General features: G+C 41.9%; 12 pseudogenes; all 12 read right to left on the bottom strand.

Moving 5' to 3' along the window:
* Positions 1–600: 600 nt before the first annotated feature.
* LOC137111142 (5S ribosomal RNA) lies at positions 601–719 on the bottom strand (annotated as a pseudogene).
* Positions 720–1576: 857 nt separating this feature from the next.
* LOC137111141 (5S ribosomal RNA) lies at positions 1577–1695 on the bottom strand (annotated as a pseudogene).
* An 857-nt stretch (positions 1696–2552) lies between these two features.
* On the bottom strand, positions 2553–2671 carry LOC137110755 (5S ribosomal RNA; annotated as a pseudogene).
* An 857-nt stretch (positions 2672–3528) lies between these two features.
* Positions 3529–3647, bottom strand: LOC137111140 (5S ribosomal RNA; annotated as a pseudogene).
* An 857-nt stretch (positions 3648–4504) lies between these two features.
* LOC137111139 (5S ribosomal RNA) lies at positions 4505–4623 on the bottom strand (annotated as a pseudogene).
* Positions 4624–5480: 857 nt separating this feature from the next.
* Positions 5481–5599, bottom strand: LOC137111138 (5S ribosomal RNA; annotated as a pseudogene).
* An 857-nt stretch (positions 5600–6456) lies between these two features.
* LOC137110753 (5S ribosomal RNA) lies at positions 6457–6575 on the bottom strand (annotated as a pseudogene).
* An 868-nt stretch (positions 6576–7443) lies between these two features.
* LOC137111368 (5S ribosomal RNA) lies at positions 7444–7562 on the bottom strand (annotated as a pseudogene).
* A 1834-nt stretch (positions 7563–9396) lies between these two features.
* On the bottom strand, positions 9397–9515 carry LOC137110299 (5S ribosomal RNA; annotated as a pseudogene).
* Positions 9516–10372: 857 nt separating this feature from the next.
* Positions 10373–10491, bottom strand: LOC137111137 (5S ribosomal RNA; annotated as a pseudogene).
* An 857-nt stretch (positions 10492–11348) lies between these two features.
* Positions 11349–11467, bottom strand: LOC137110686 (5S ribosomal RNA; annotated as a pseudogene).
* An 857-nt stretch (positions 11468–12324) lies between these two features.
* Positions 12325–12443, bottom strand: LOC137111136 (5S ribosomal RNA; annotated as a pseudogene).
* Between the last annotated feature and the right edge of the window lie 534 nt (positions 12444–12977).

Below are 12977 nucleotides of genomic sequence, written 5' to 3'. Positions count from 1 at the left end.
CATGACACTACAACTCAGGGCGAACCAAGGCCAACATAATAAACAAAATAAGCCATTTCCCACAGAGAGTGCTAGCTAGCCTGATAGAAATAAACAAACCAAAAGACAGTCGCTAACCCTAACTCCCTAATGTGAAAACAGTCCAAAGAAAATGGCAGTTCACCCCTACAGATTTAATACTATTTACAAAATATACAATTTATAAACAAAACCACGGCACAAAACCTAACAATTCAAAAATGCTAAATAAGGTTTGGAAACCAAGAACAGCAAACAGGTGCTGATGCCAGAAAGAGCCTCGCTAGCTGTTGGGAACCGTACTTTTAAAACTCCAGGAAGTGTAGGATGGACCAATCAGCTTCCTGTACTGCCCCCCAATCCGGCCAATCAGGCAGGGCACCTATAAGAACAAGAAAATAAAAACAACACATATGGCCAGGACCGTAACATGGTCTACTAGTAATGAAGCACGATGGTTGGCAAACCAATAAAGTAGCAAAACAGCAATGAAAGAACAAAATTTGATGAAAATATAGAACAATTTCTACGAATAAATAGGCAGTAACACCAGCTTGTGCTGCCCGTAAACCCAAGCAAAAAAGCTTACAGCACCTGGTATTCCCAGGCGGTCTTCCTACCAAGTACTAACCAGGCCCGGCTCTATTTGGCTGCCGAGATCGGACGAGATCGGGCGCTTAGAGAGCGGTGTGGCCGTAAGCTGCATTTGACATCATCAACAGCTCTTAAAAACGCTGGAGAAGCAGAATGCATGACACTTGCTAAGAAGAAGATAAATGTGGCAAAGTACAAAGTACTATAACTGTACTGGTCTGTTACGCCCCTGTCTAGGGGGTCAGGGTGCCACATACAAAGATAAATTAGCATGTTCCCTCTCCGATCCCCAAACCAAAATCCAGGATCGAGATGTTCCAACAGAATGATATTTATTTTAAACGAAAGAAAGTGTCAAACAAAACATGACACTACAACTCAGGGCGAACCAAGGCCAACATAATAAACAAAATAAGCCATTTCCCACAGAGAGTGCTAGCTAGCCTGATAGAAATAAACAAACCAAAAGACAGTCGCTAACCCTAACTCCCTAATGTGAAAACAGTCCAAAGAAAATGGCAGTTCACCCCTACAGATTTAATACTATTTACAAAATATACAATTTATAAACAAAACCACGGCACAAAACCTAACAATTCAAAAATGCTAAATAAGGTTTGGAAACCAAGAACAGCAAACAGGTGCTGATGCCAGAAAGAGCCTCGCTAGCTGTTGGGAACCGTACTTTTAAAACTCCAGGAAGTGTAGGATGGACCAATCAGCTTCCTGTACTGCCCCCCAATCCGGCCAATCAGGCAGGGCACCTATAAGAACAAGAAAATAAAAACAACACATATGGCCAGGACCGTAACATGGTCTACTAGTAATGAAGCACGATGGTTGGCAAACCAATAAAGTAGCAAAACAGCAATGAAAGAACAAAATTTGATGAAAATATAGAACAATTTCTACGAATAAATAGGCAGTAACACCAGCTTGTGCTGCCCGTAAACCCAAGCAAAAAAGCTTACAGCACCTGGTATTCCCAGGCGGTCTTCCTACCAAGTACTAACCAGGCCCGGCTCTATTTGGCTGCCGAGATCGGACGAGATCGGGCGCTTAGAGAGCGGTGTGGCCGTAAGCTGCATTTGACATCATCAACAGCTCTTAAAAACGCTGGAGAAGCAGAATGCATGACACTTGCTAAGAAGAAGATAAATGTGGCAAAGTACAAAGTACTATAACTGTACTGGTCTGTTACGCCCCTGTCTAGGGGGTCAGGGTGCCACATACAAAGATAAATTAGCATGTTCCCTCTCCGATCCCCAAACCAAAATCCAGGATCGAGATGTTCCAACAGAATGATATTTATTTTAAACGAAAGAAAGTGTCAAACAAAACATGACACTACAACTCAGGGCGAACCAAGGCCAACATAATAAACAAAATAAGCCATTTCCCACAGAGAGTGCTAGCTAGCCTGATAGAAATAAACAAACCAAAAGACAGTCGCTAACCCTAACTCCCTAATGTGAAAACAGTCCAAAGAAAATGGCAGTTCACCCCTACAGATTTAATACTATTTACAAAATATACAATTTATAAACAAAACCACGGCACAAAACCTAACAATTCAAAAATGCTAAATAACGTTTAGAAACCAAGAACAGCAAACAGGTGCTGATGCCAGAAAGAGCCTCGCTAGCTGTTGGGAACCGTACTTTTAAAACTCCAGGAAGTGTAGGATGGACCAATCAGCTTCCTGTACTGCCCCCCAATCCGGCCAATCAGGCAGGGCACCTATAAGAACAAGAAAATAAAAACAACACATATGGCCAGGACCGTAACATGGTCTACTAGTAATGAAGCACGATGGTTGGCAAACCAATAAAGTAGCAAAACAGCAATGAAAGAACAAAATTTGATGAAAATATAGAACAATTTCTATGAATAAATAGGCAGTAACACCAGCTTGAGCTGCCCGTAAACCCAAGCAAAAAAGCTTACAGCACCTGGTATTCCCAGGCGGTCTTCCTACCAAGTACTAACCAGGCCCGGCCCTATTTGGCTGCCGAGATCGGACGAGATCGGGCGGTTAGAGAGCGGTGTGGCCGTAACATGCATTTGACATCATCAACAGCTCTTAAAAACGCTAGAGAAGCAGAATGCATGACACTTGCTAAGAAGAAGATAAATGTGGCAAAGTACAAAGTACTATAACTGTACTGGTCTGTTACGCCCCTGTCTAGGGGGTCAGGGTGAAACATACAAAGATAAATTTGCATGTTCCCTCTCCGATCCCCAAACCAAAATCCAGGATTGAGATGTTCCAACAGAATGATATTTATTTTAAACGAAAGAAAGTGTCAAACAAAACATGACACTACAACTCAGGGCGAACCAAGGCCAACATAATAAACAAAATAAGCCATTTCCCACAGAAAGTGCTAGCTAGCCTGATAGAAAGAAACAAACCAAAAGACAGTCGCTAACCCTAACTCCCTAATGTGAAAACAGTCCAAAGAAAATGGTAGTTCACCCCTACAGATTTAATACTATTTACAAAATATACAATTTATAAACAAAACCACGGCACAAAACCTAACAATTCAGAAATACTAAATAAGGTTTGGAAACCAAGAACAGCAAACAGGTGCTGATGCCAGAAAGAGCCTCGCTAGCTGTTGGGAACCGTACTTTTAAAACTCCAGGAAGTGTAGGATGGACCACTCAGCTTCCGGTACTGCCCCCAAATCCGGCCAATCAGGCAGGGCACCTATAAGAACAAGAAAATAAAAACAACACATATGGCCAGGACCGTAACATGGTCTACTAGTAATGAAGCACGATGGTTGACAAACCAATAAAGTAGCAAAACAGCAATGAAAGAACAAAATTTGATGAAAATATAGAACAATTTCTATGAATAAATAGGCAGTAACACCAGCTTGTGCTGCCCGTAAACCCAAGCAAAAAAGCTTACAGCACCTGGTATTCCCAGGCGGTCTTCCTACCAAGTACTAACCAGGCCCGGCTCTATTTGGCTGCCGAGATCGGACGAGATCGGGCGCTTAGAGAGCGGTGTGGCCGTAAGCTGCATTTGACATCATCAACAGCTCTTAAAAACGCTGGAGAAGCAGAATGCATGACACTTGCTAAGAAGAAGATAAATGTGGCAAAGTACAAAGTACTATAACTGTACTGGTCTGTTACGCCCCTGTCTAGGGGGTCAGGGTGCCACATACAAAGATAAATTAGCATGTTCCCTCTCCGATCCCCAAACCAAAATCCAGGATCGAGATGTTCCAACAGAATGATATTTATTTTAAACGAAAGAAAGTGTCAAACAAAACATGACACTACAACTCAGGGCGAACCAAGGCCAACATAATAAACAAAATAAGCCATTTCCCACAGAGAGTGCTAGCTAGCCTGATAGAAATAAACAAACCAAAAGACAGTCGCTAACCCTAACTCCCTAATGTGAAAACAGTCCAAAGAAAATGGCAGTTCACCCCTACAGATTTAATACTATTTACAAAATATACAATTTATAAACAAAACCACGGCACAAAACCTAACAATTCAAAAATGCTAAATAAGGTTTGGAAACCAAGAACAGCAAACAGGTGCTGATGCCAGAAAGAGCCTCGCTAGCTGTTGGGAACCGTACTTTTAAAACTCCAGGAAGTGTAGGATGGACCAATCAGCTTCCTGTACTGCCCCCCAATCCGGCCAATCAGGCAGGGCACCTATAAGAACAAGAAAATAAAAACAACACATATGGCCAGGACCGTAACATGGTCTACTAGTAATGAAGCACGATGGTTGGCAAACCAATAAAGTAGCAAAACAGCAATGAAAGAACAAAATTTGATGAAAATATAGAACAATTTCTACGAATAAATAGGCAGTAACACCAGCTTGTGCTGCCCGTAAACCCAAGCAAAAAAGCTTACAGCACCTGGTATTCCCAGGCGGTCTTCCTACCAAGTACTAACCAGGCCCGGCTCTATTTGGCTGCCGAGATCGGACGAGATCGGGCGCTTAGAGAGCGGTGTGGCCGTAAGCTGCATTTGACATCATCAACAGCTCTTAAAAACGCTGGAGAAGCAGAATGCATGACACTTGCTAAGAAGAAGATAAATGTGGCAAAGTACAAAGTACTATAACTGTACTGGTCTGTTACGCCCCTGTCTAGGGGGTCAGGGTGCCACATACAAAGATAAATTAGCATGTTCCCTCTCCGATCCCCAAACCAAAATCCAGGATCGAGATGTTCCAACAGAATGATATTTATTTTAAACGAAAGAAAGTGTCAAACAAAACATGACACTACAACTCAGGGCGAACCAAGGCCAACATAATAAACAAAATAAGCCATTTCCCACAGAGAGTGCTAGCTAGCCTGATAGAAATAAACAAACCAAAAGACAGTCGCTAACCCTAACTCCCTAATGTGAAAACAGTCCAAAGAAAATGGCAGTTCACCCCTACAGATTTAATACTATTTACAAAATATACAATTTATAAACAAAACCACGGCACAAAACCTAACAATTCAAAAATGCTAAATAAGGTTTGGAAACCAAGAACAGCAAACAGGTGCTGATGCCAGAAAGAGCCTCGCTAGCTGTTGGGAACCGTACTTTTAAAACTCCAGGAAGTGTAGGATGGACCAATCAGCTTCCTGTACTGCCCCCCAATCCGGCCAATCAGGCAGGGCACCTATAAGAACAAGAAAATAAAAACAACACATATGGCCAGGACCGTAACATGGTCTACTAGTAATGAAGCACGATGGTTGGCAAACCAATAAAGTAGCAAAACAGCAATGAAAGAACAAAATTTGATGAAAATATAGAACAATTTCTACGAATAAATAGGCAGTAACACCAGCTTGTGCTGCCCGTAAACCCAAGCAAAAAAGCTTACAGCACCTGGTATTCCCAGGCGGTCTTCCTACCAAGTACTAACCAGGCCCGGCTCTATTTGGCTGCCGAGATCGGACGAGATCGGGCGCTTAGAGAGCGGTGTGGCCGTAAGCTGCATTTGACATCATCAACAGCTCTTAAAAACGCTGGAGAAGCAGAATGCATGACACTTGCTAAGAAGAAGATAAATGTGGCAAAGTACAAAGTACTATAACTGTACTGGTCTGTTACGCCCCTGTCTAGGGGGTCAGGGTGCCACATACAAAGATAAATTAGCATGTTCCCTCTCCGATCCCCAAACCAAAATCCAGGATCGAGATGTTCCAACAGAATGATATTTATTTTAAACGAAAGAAAGTGTCAAACAAAACATGACACTACAACTCAGGGCGAACCAAGGCCAACATAATAAACAAAATAAGCCATTTCCCACAGAGAGTGCTAGCTAGCCTGATAGAAATAAACAAACCAAAAGACAGTCGCTAACCCTAACTCCCTAATGTGAAAACAGTCCAAAGAAAATGGCAGTTCACCCCTACAGATTTAATACTATTTACAAAATATACAATTTATAAACAAAACCACGGCACAAAACCTAACAATTCAAAAATGCTAAATAACGTTTAGAAACCAAGAACAGCAAACAGGTGCTGATGCCAGAAAGAGCCTCGCTAGCTGTTGGGAACCGTACTTTTAAAACTCCAGGAAGTGTAGGATGGACCAATCAGCTTCCTGTACTGCCCCCCAATCCGGCCAATCAGGCAGGGCACCTATAAGAACAAGAAAATAAAAACAACACATATGGCCAGGACCGTAACATGGTCTACTAGTAATGAAGCACGATGGTTGGCAAACCAATAAAGTAGCAAAACAGCAATGAAAGAACAAAATTTGATGAAAATATAGAACAATTTCTATGAATAAATAGGCAGTAACACCAGCTTGAGCTGCCCGTAAACCCAAGCAAAAAAGCTTACAGCACCTGGTATTCCCAGGCGGTCTTCCTACCAAGTACTAACCAGGCCCGGCCCTATTTGGCTGCCGAGATCGGACGAGATCGGGCGGTTAGAGAGCGGTGTGGCCGTAACATGCATTTGACATCATCAACAGCTCTTAAAAACGCTAGAGAAGCAGAATGCATGACACTTGCTAAGAAGAAGATAAATGTGGCAAAGTACAAAGTACTATAACTGTACTGGTCTGTTACGCCCCTGTCTAGGGGGTCAGGGTGAAACATACAAAGATAAATTTGCATGTTCCCTCTCCGATCCCCAAACCAAAATCCAGGATTGAGATGTTCCAACAGAATGATATTTATTTTAAACGAAAGAAAGTGTCAAACAAAACATGACACTACAACTCAGGGCGAACCAAGGCCAACATAATAAACAAAATAAGCCATTTCCCACAGAAAGTGCTAGCTAGCCTGATAGAAAGAAACAAACCAAAAGACAGTCGCTAACCCTAACTCCCTAATGTGAAAACAAGAGAAAACAATCAAAAGAAAAATGGCAGTCCACCCCTACAGATTTAATACTATTTACAAAATATACAATTTATAAACAAAACCACGGCACCAAACCTAACAATTCAAAAATGCTAAATAAGGTTTGGAAACCAAGAACAGCAAACAGGTGCTGATGCCAGAAAGAGCCTCGCTAGCTGTTGGGAACCGTACTTTTAAAACTCCAGGAAGTGTAGGATGGACCAATCAGCTTCCTGTACTGCCCCCCAATCCGGCCAATCAGGCAGGGCACCTATAAGAACAAGAAAATAAAAACAACACATATGGCCAGGACCGTAACATGGTCTACTAGTAATGAAGCACGATGGTCGGCAAACCAATAAAGTAGCAAAACAGCAATTAAAGAACAAAATTTGATGAAAATATAGAACAATTTCTATGAATAAATAGGCAGTAACACCAGCTTGTGCTGCCCGTAAACCCAAGCAAAAAAGCTTACAGCACCTGGTATTCCCAGGCGGTCTTCCTACCAAGTACTAACCAGGCCCGGCTCTATTTGGCTGCCGAGATCGGACGAGATCGGGCGTTTAGAGAGCGGTGTGGCCGTAAGCTGCATTTGATATCATCAACAGCTCTTAAAAACGCTGGAGAAGCAGAATGCATGACACTTGCTAAGAAGAAGATAAATGTGGCAAAGTACAAAGTACTATAACTGTACTGGTCTGTTACGCCCCTGTCTAGGGGGTCAGGGTGCAACATACAAAGATAAATTAGCATGTTCCCTCTCCGATCCCCAAACCAAAATCCAGGATCGAGATGTTCCAACAGAATGATATTTATTTTAAACGAAAGAAAGTGTCAAACAAAACATGACACTACAACTCAGGGCGAACCAAGGCCAACATAATAAACAAAATAAGCCATTTCCCACAGAAAGTGCTAGCTAGCCTGATAGAAAGAAACAAACCAAAAGACAGTCGCTAACCCTAACTCCCTAATGTGAAAACAGTCCAAAGAAAATGGCAGTTCACCCCTACAGATTTAATACTATTTACAAAATATACAATTTATAAACAAAACCACGGCACAAAACCTAACAATTCAAAAATGCTAAATAAGGTTTGGAAACCAAGAACAGCAAACAGGTGCTGATGCTAGAAAGAGCCTCGCTAGCTGTTGGGAACCGTACTTTTAAAACTCCAGGAAGTGTAGGATGGACCAATCAGCTTCCTGTACTTCCCCCAAATCCGGCCAATCAGGCAGGGCACCTATAAGAACAAGAAAATAAAAACAACACATATGGCCAGGACCGTAACATGGTCTACTAGTAATGAAGCACGATGGTTGACAAACCAATAAAGTAGCAAAACAGCAATGAAAGAACAAAATTTGATGAAAATATAGAACAATTTCTATGAATAAATAGGCAGTAACACCAGCTTGAGCTGCCCGTAAACCCAAGCAAAAAAGCTTACAGCACCTGGTATTCCCAGGCGGTCTTCCTACCAAGTACTAACCAGGCCCGGCCCTATTTGGCTGCCGAGATCGGACGCTTAGAGAGCGGTGTGGCCGTAACATGCATTTGACATCATCAACAGCTCTTAAAAACGCTAGAGAAGCAGAAGGCATGACACTTGCTAAGAAGAAGATAAATGTGGCAAAGTACAAAGTACTATAACTGTACTGGTCTGTTACGCCCCTGTCTAGGGGGTCAGGGTGAAACATACAAAGATAAATTTGCATGTTCCCTCTCCGATCCCCAAACCAAAATCCAGGATTGAGATGTTCCAACAGAATGATATTTATTTTAAACGAAAGAAAGTGTCAAACAAAACATGACACTACAACTCAGGGCGAACCAAGGCCAACATAATAAACAAAATAAGCCATTTCCCACAGAAAGTGCTAGCTAGCCTGATAGAAAGAAACAAACCAAAAGACAGTCGCTAACCCTAACTCCCTAATGTGAAAACAAGAGAAAACAATCAAAAGAAAAATGGCAGTCCACCCCTACAGATTTAATACTATTTACAAAATATACAATTTATAAACAAAACCACGGCACAAAACCTAACAATTCAAAAATGCTAAATAAGGTTTGGAAACCAAGAACAGCAAACAGGTGCTGATGCCAGAAAGAGCCTCGCTAGCTGTTGGGAACCATACTTTTAAAACTCCAGGAAGTGTAGGATGGACCAATCAGCTTCCTGTACTGCCCCCCAATCCAGCCAATCAGGCAGGGCACCTATAAGAACAAGAAAATAAAAACAACACATATGGCCAGGACCGTAACATGGTCTACTAGTAATGAAGCACGATGGTTGACAAACCAATAAAGTAGCAAAACAGCAATGAAAGAACAAAATTTGATGAAAATATAGAACAATTTTTATGAATAAATAGGCAGTAACACCAGCTTGTGCTGCCCGTAAACCCAAGCAAAAAAGCTTACAGCACCTGGTATTCCCAGGCGGTCTTCCTACCAAGTACTAACCAGGTCCGGCCCTATTTGGCTGCCGAGATCGGACGAGATCGGGCGCTCAGAGAGCGGTGTGGCCGTAAGCTGCATTTGACATCATCAACAGCTCTTAAAAACGCTGGAGAAGCAGAATGCATGACACTTGCTAAGAAGAAGATAAATGTGGCAAAGTACAAAGTACTATAACTGTACTGGTCTGTTACGCCCCTGTCTAGGGGGTCAGGGTGCAACATACAAAGATAAATTAGCATGTTCCCTCTCCGATCCCCAAACCAAAATCCAGAATCGAGATGTTCCAACAGAATGATATTTATTTTAAACGAAAGAAAGTGTCAAACAAAACATGACACTACAACTCAGGGCGAACCAAGGCCAACATAATAAACAAAATAAGCCATTTCCCACAGAAAGTGCTAGCTAGCCTGATAGAAATAAACAAACCAAAAGATAGTCGCTAACCCTAACTCCCTAATGTGAAAACAGTCCAAAGAAAATGGCAGTCCACCCCTACAGATTTAATACTATTTACAAAATATACAATTTATAAACAAAACCACGGCACAAAACCTAACAATTCAAAAATGCTAAATAAGATTTGGAAACTAAGAACAGCAAACAGGTGCTGCTGCCAGAAAGAGCCTCGCTAGCTGTTGGGAACCGTACTTTTAAAACTCCAGGAAGTGTAGGATGGACCAATCAGCTTCCTGTACTTCCCCCAAATCCGGCCAATCAGGCAGGGCACCTATAAGAACAAGAAAATAAAAACAACACATATGGCCATGACCGTAACATGGTCTACTAGTAATGAAGCACGATGGTTGACAAACCAATAAAGTAGCAAAACAGCAATGAAAGAACAAAATTTGATGAAAATATAGAACAATTTCTATGAATAAATAGGCAGTAACACCAGCTTGAGCTGCCCGTAAACCCAAGCAAAAAAGCTTACAGCACCTGGTATTCCCAGGCGGTCTTCCTACCAAGTACTAACCAGGCCCGGCTCTATTTGGCTGCCGAGATCGGACGAGATCGGGCGCTTAGAGAGCGGTGTGGCCGTAAGCTGCATTTGATATCATCAACAGCTCTTAAAAACGCTGGAGAAGCAGAATGCATGACACTTGCTAAGAAGAAGATAAATGTGGCAACGTACAAAGTACTATAACTGTACTGGTCTGTTACGCCCCTGTCTAGGGGGTCAGGGTGCAACATACAAAGATAAATTAGCATGTTCCCTCTCCGATCCCCAAACCAAAATCCAGGATCGAGATGTTCCAACAGAATGATATTTATTTTAAACGAAAGAAAGTGTCAAACAAAACATGACACTACAACTCAGGGCGAACCAAGGCCAACATAATAAACAAAATAAGCCATTTCCCACAGAAAGTGCTAGCTAGCCTGATAGAAATAAACAAACCAAAAGACAGTCGCTAACCCTAACTCCCTAATGTGAAAACAGTCCAAAGAAAATGGCAGTTCACCCCTACAGATTTAATACTATTTACAAAATATACAATTTATAAACAAAACCACGGCACAAAACCTAACAATTCAAAAATGCTAAATAAGGTTTGGAAACCAAGAACAGCAAACAGGTGCTGATGCCAGAAAGAGCCTCGCTAGCTGTTGGGAACCGTACTTTTAAAACTCCAGGAAGTGTAGGATGGACCAATCAGCTTCCTGTACTGCCCCCCAATCCAGCCAATCAGGCAGGGCACCTATAAGAACAAGAAAATAAAAACAACACATATGGCCAGGACCGTAACATGGTCTACTAGTAATGAAGCACGATGGTTGGCAAACCAATAAAGTAGCAAAACAGCAATGAAAGAACAAAATTTGATGAAAATATAGAACAATTTCTATGAATAAATAGGCAGTAACACCAGCTTGTGCTGCCCGTAAACCCAAGCAAAGAAGCTTACAGCACCTGGTATTCCCAGGCGGTCTTCCTACCAAGTACTAACAAGGCCCGGCCCTATTTGGCTGCCGAGATCGGACGGGATCGGGCGCTTAGAGAGCAGTGTGGCCATAAGCTGCATTTGACATCATCAACAGCTCTCAAAAACGCTGGAGAAGCAGAATGCATGACACTTGCTAAGAAGAAGATAAATGTGGCAAAGTACAAAGTACTATAACTGTACTGGTCTGTTACGCCCCTGTCTAGGGGGTCAGGGTGCAACATACAAAGATAAATTAGCATGTTCCCTCTCCGATCCCCAAACCAAAATCCAGGATCGAGATGTTCCAACAGAATGATATTTATTTTAAACGAAAGAAAGTGTCAAACAAAACATGACACTACAACTCAGGGCGAACCAAGGCCAACATAATAAACAAAATAAGCCATTTCCCACAGAAAGTGCTAGCTAGCCTGATAGAAATAAACAAACCAAAAGACAGTCGCTAACCCTAACTCCCTAATGTGAAAACAGTCCAAAGAAAATGGTAGTTCACCCCTACAGATTTAATACTATTTACAAAATATACAATTTATAAACAAAACCACGGCACAAAACCTAACAATTCAGAAATACTAAATAAGGTTTGGAAACCAAGAACAGCAAACAGGTGCTGATGCCAGAAAGAGCCTCGCTAGCTGTTGGGAAACGTACTTTTAAAACTCCAGGAAGTGTAGGATGGACCACTTAGCTTCCGGTACTGCCCCCCAATCCGGCCAATCAGGCAGGGCACCTATAAGAACAAGAAAATAAAAACAACACATATGGCCAGGACCGTAACATGGTCTATTAGTAATGAAGCACGATGGTTGACAAACCAATAAAGTAGCAAAACAGCAATGAAAGAACAAAATTTGATGAAAATATAGAACAATTTCTATGAATAAATAGGCAGTAACACCAGCTTGTGCTGCCCGTAAACCCAAGCAAAAAAGCTTACAGCACCTGGTATTCCCAGGCGGTCTTCCTACCAAGTACTAACCAGGCCCGGCTCTATTTGGCTGCCGAGATCGGACGAGATCGGGCGCTTAGAGAGCGGTGTGGCCGTAAGCTGCATTTGACATCATCAACAGCTCTTAAAAACGCTGGAGAAGCAGAATGCATGACACTTGCTAAGAAGAAGATAAATGTGGCAAAGTACAAAGTACTATAACTGTACTGGTCTGTTACGCCCCTGTCTAGGGGGTCAGGGTGCCACATACAAAGATAAATTAGCATGTTCCCTCTCCGATCCCCAAACCAAAATCCAGGATCGAGATGTTCCAACAGAATGATATTTATTTTAAACGAAAGAAAGTGTCAAACAAAACATGACACTACAACTCAGGGCGAACCAAGGCCAACATAATAAACAAAATAAGCCATTTCCCACAGAAAGTGCTAGCTAGCCTGATAGAAATAAACAAACCAAAAGACAGTCGCTAACCCTAACTCCCTAATGTGAAAACAGTCCAAAGAAAATGGCAGTTCACCCCTACAGATTTAATACTATTTACAAAATATACAATTTATAAACAAAACCACGGCACAAAACCTAACAATTCAAAAATGCTAAATAAGGTTTGGAAACCAAGAACAGCAAACAG

Source organism: Channa argus, unplaced genomic scaffold (genome assembly GCF_033026475.1).
Source record: "Channa argus isolate prfri unplaced genomic scaffold, Channa argus male v1.0 Contig009, whole genome shotgun sequence".
In the NCBI taxonomy this organism is placed as follows: Eukaryota; Metazoa; Chordata; class Actinopteri; order Anabantiformes; family Channidae; genus Channa; species Channa argus.
The sequence above is the reverse complement of the archived record's forward strand: the minus strand, read 5'-3'. Positions and strand labels throughout refer to the sequence as shown.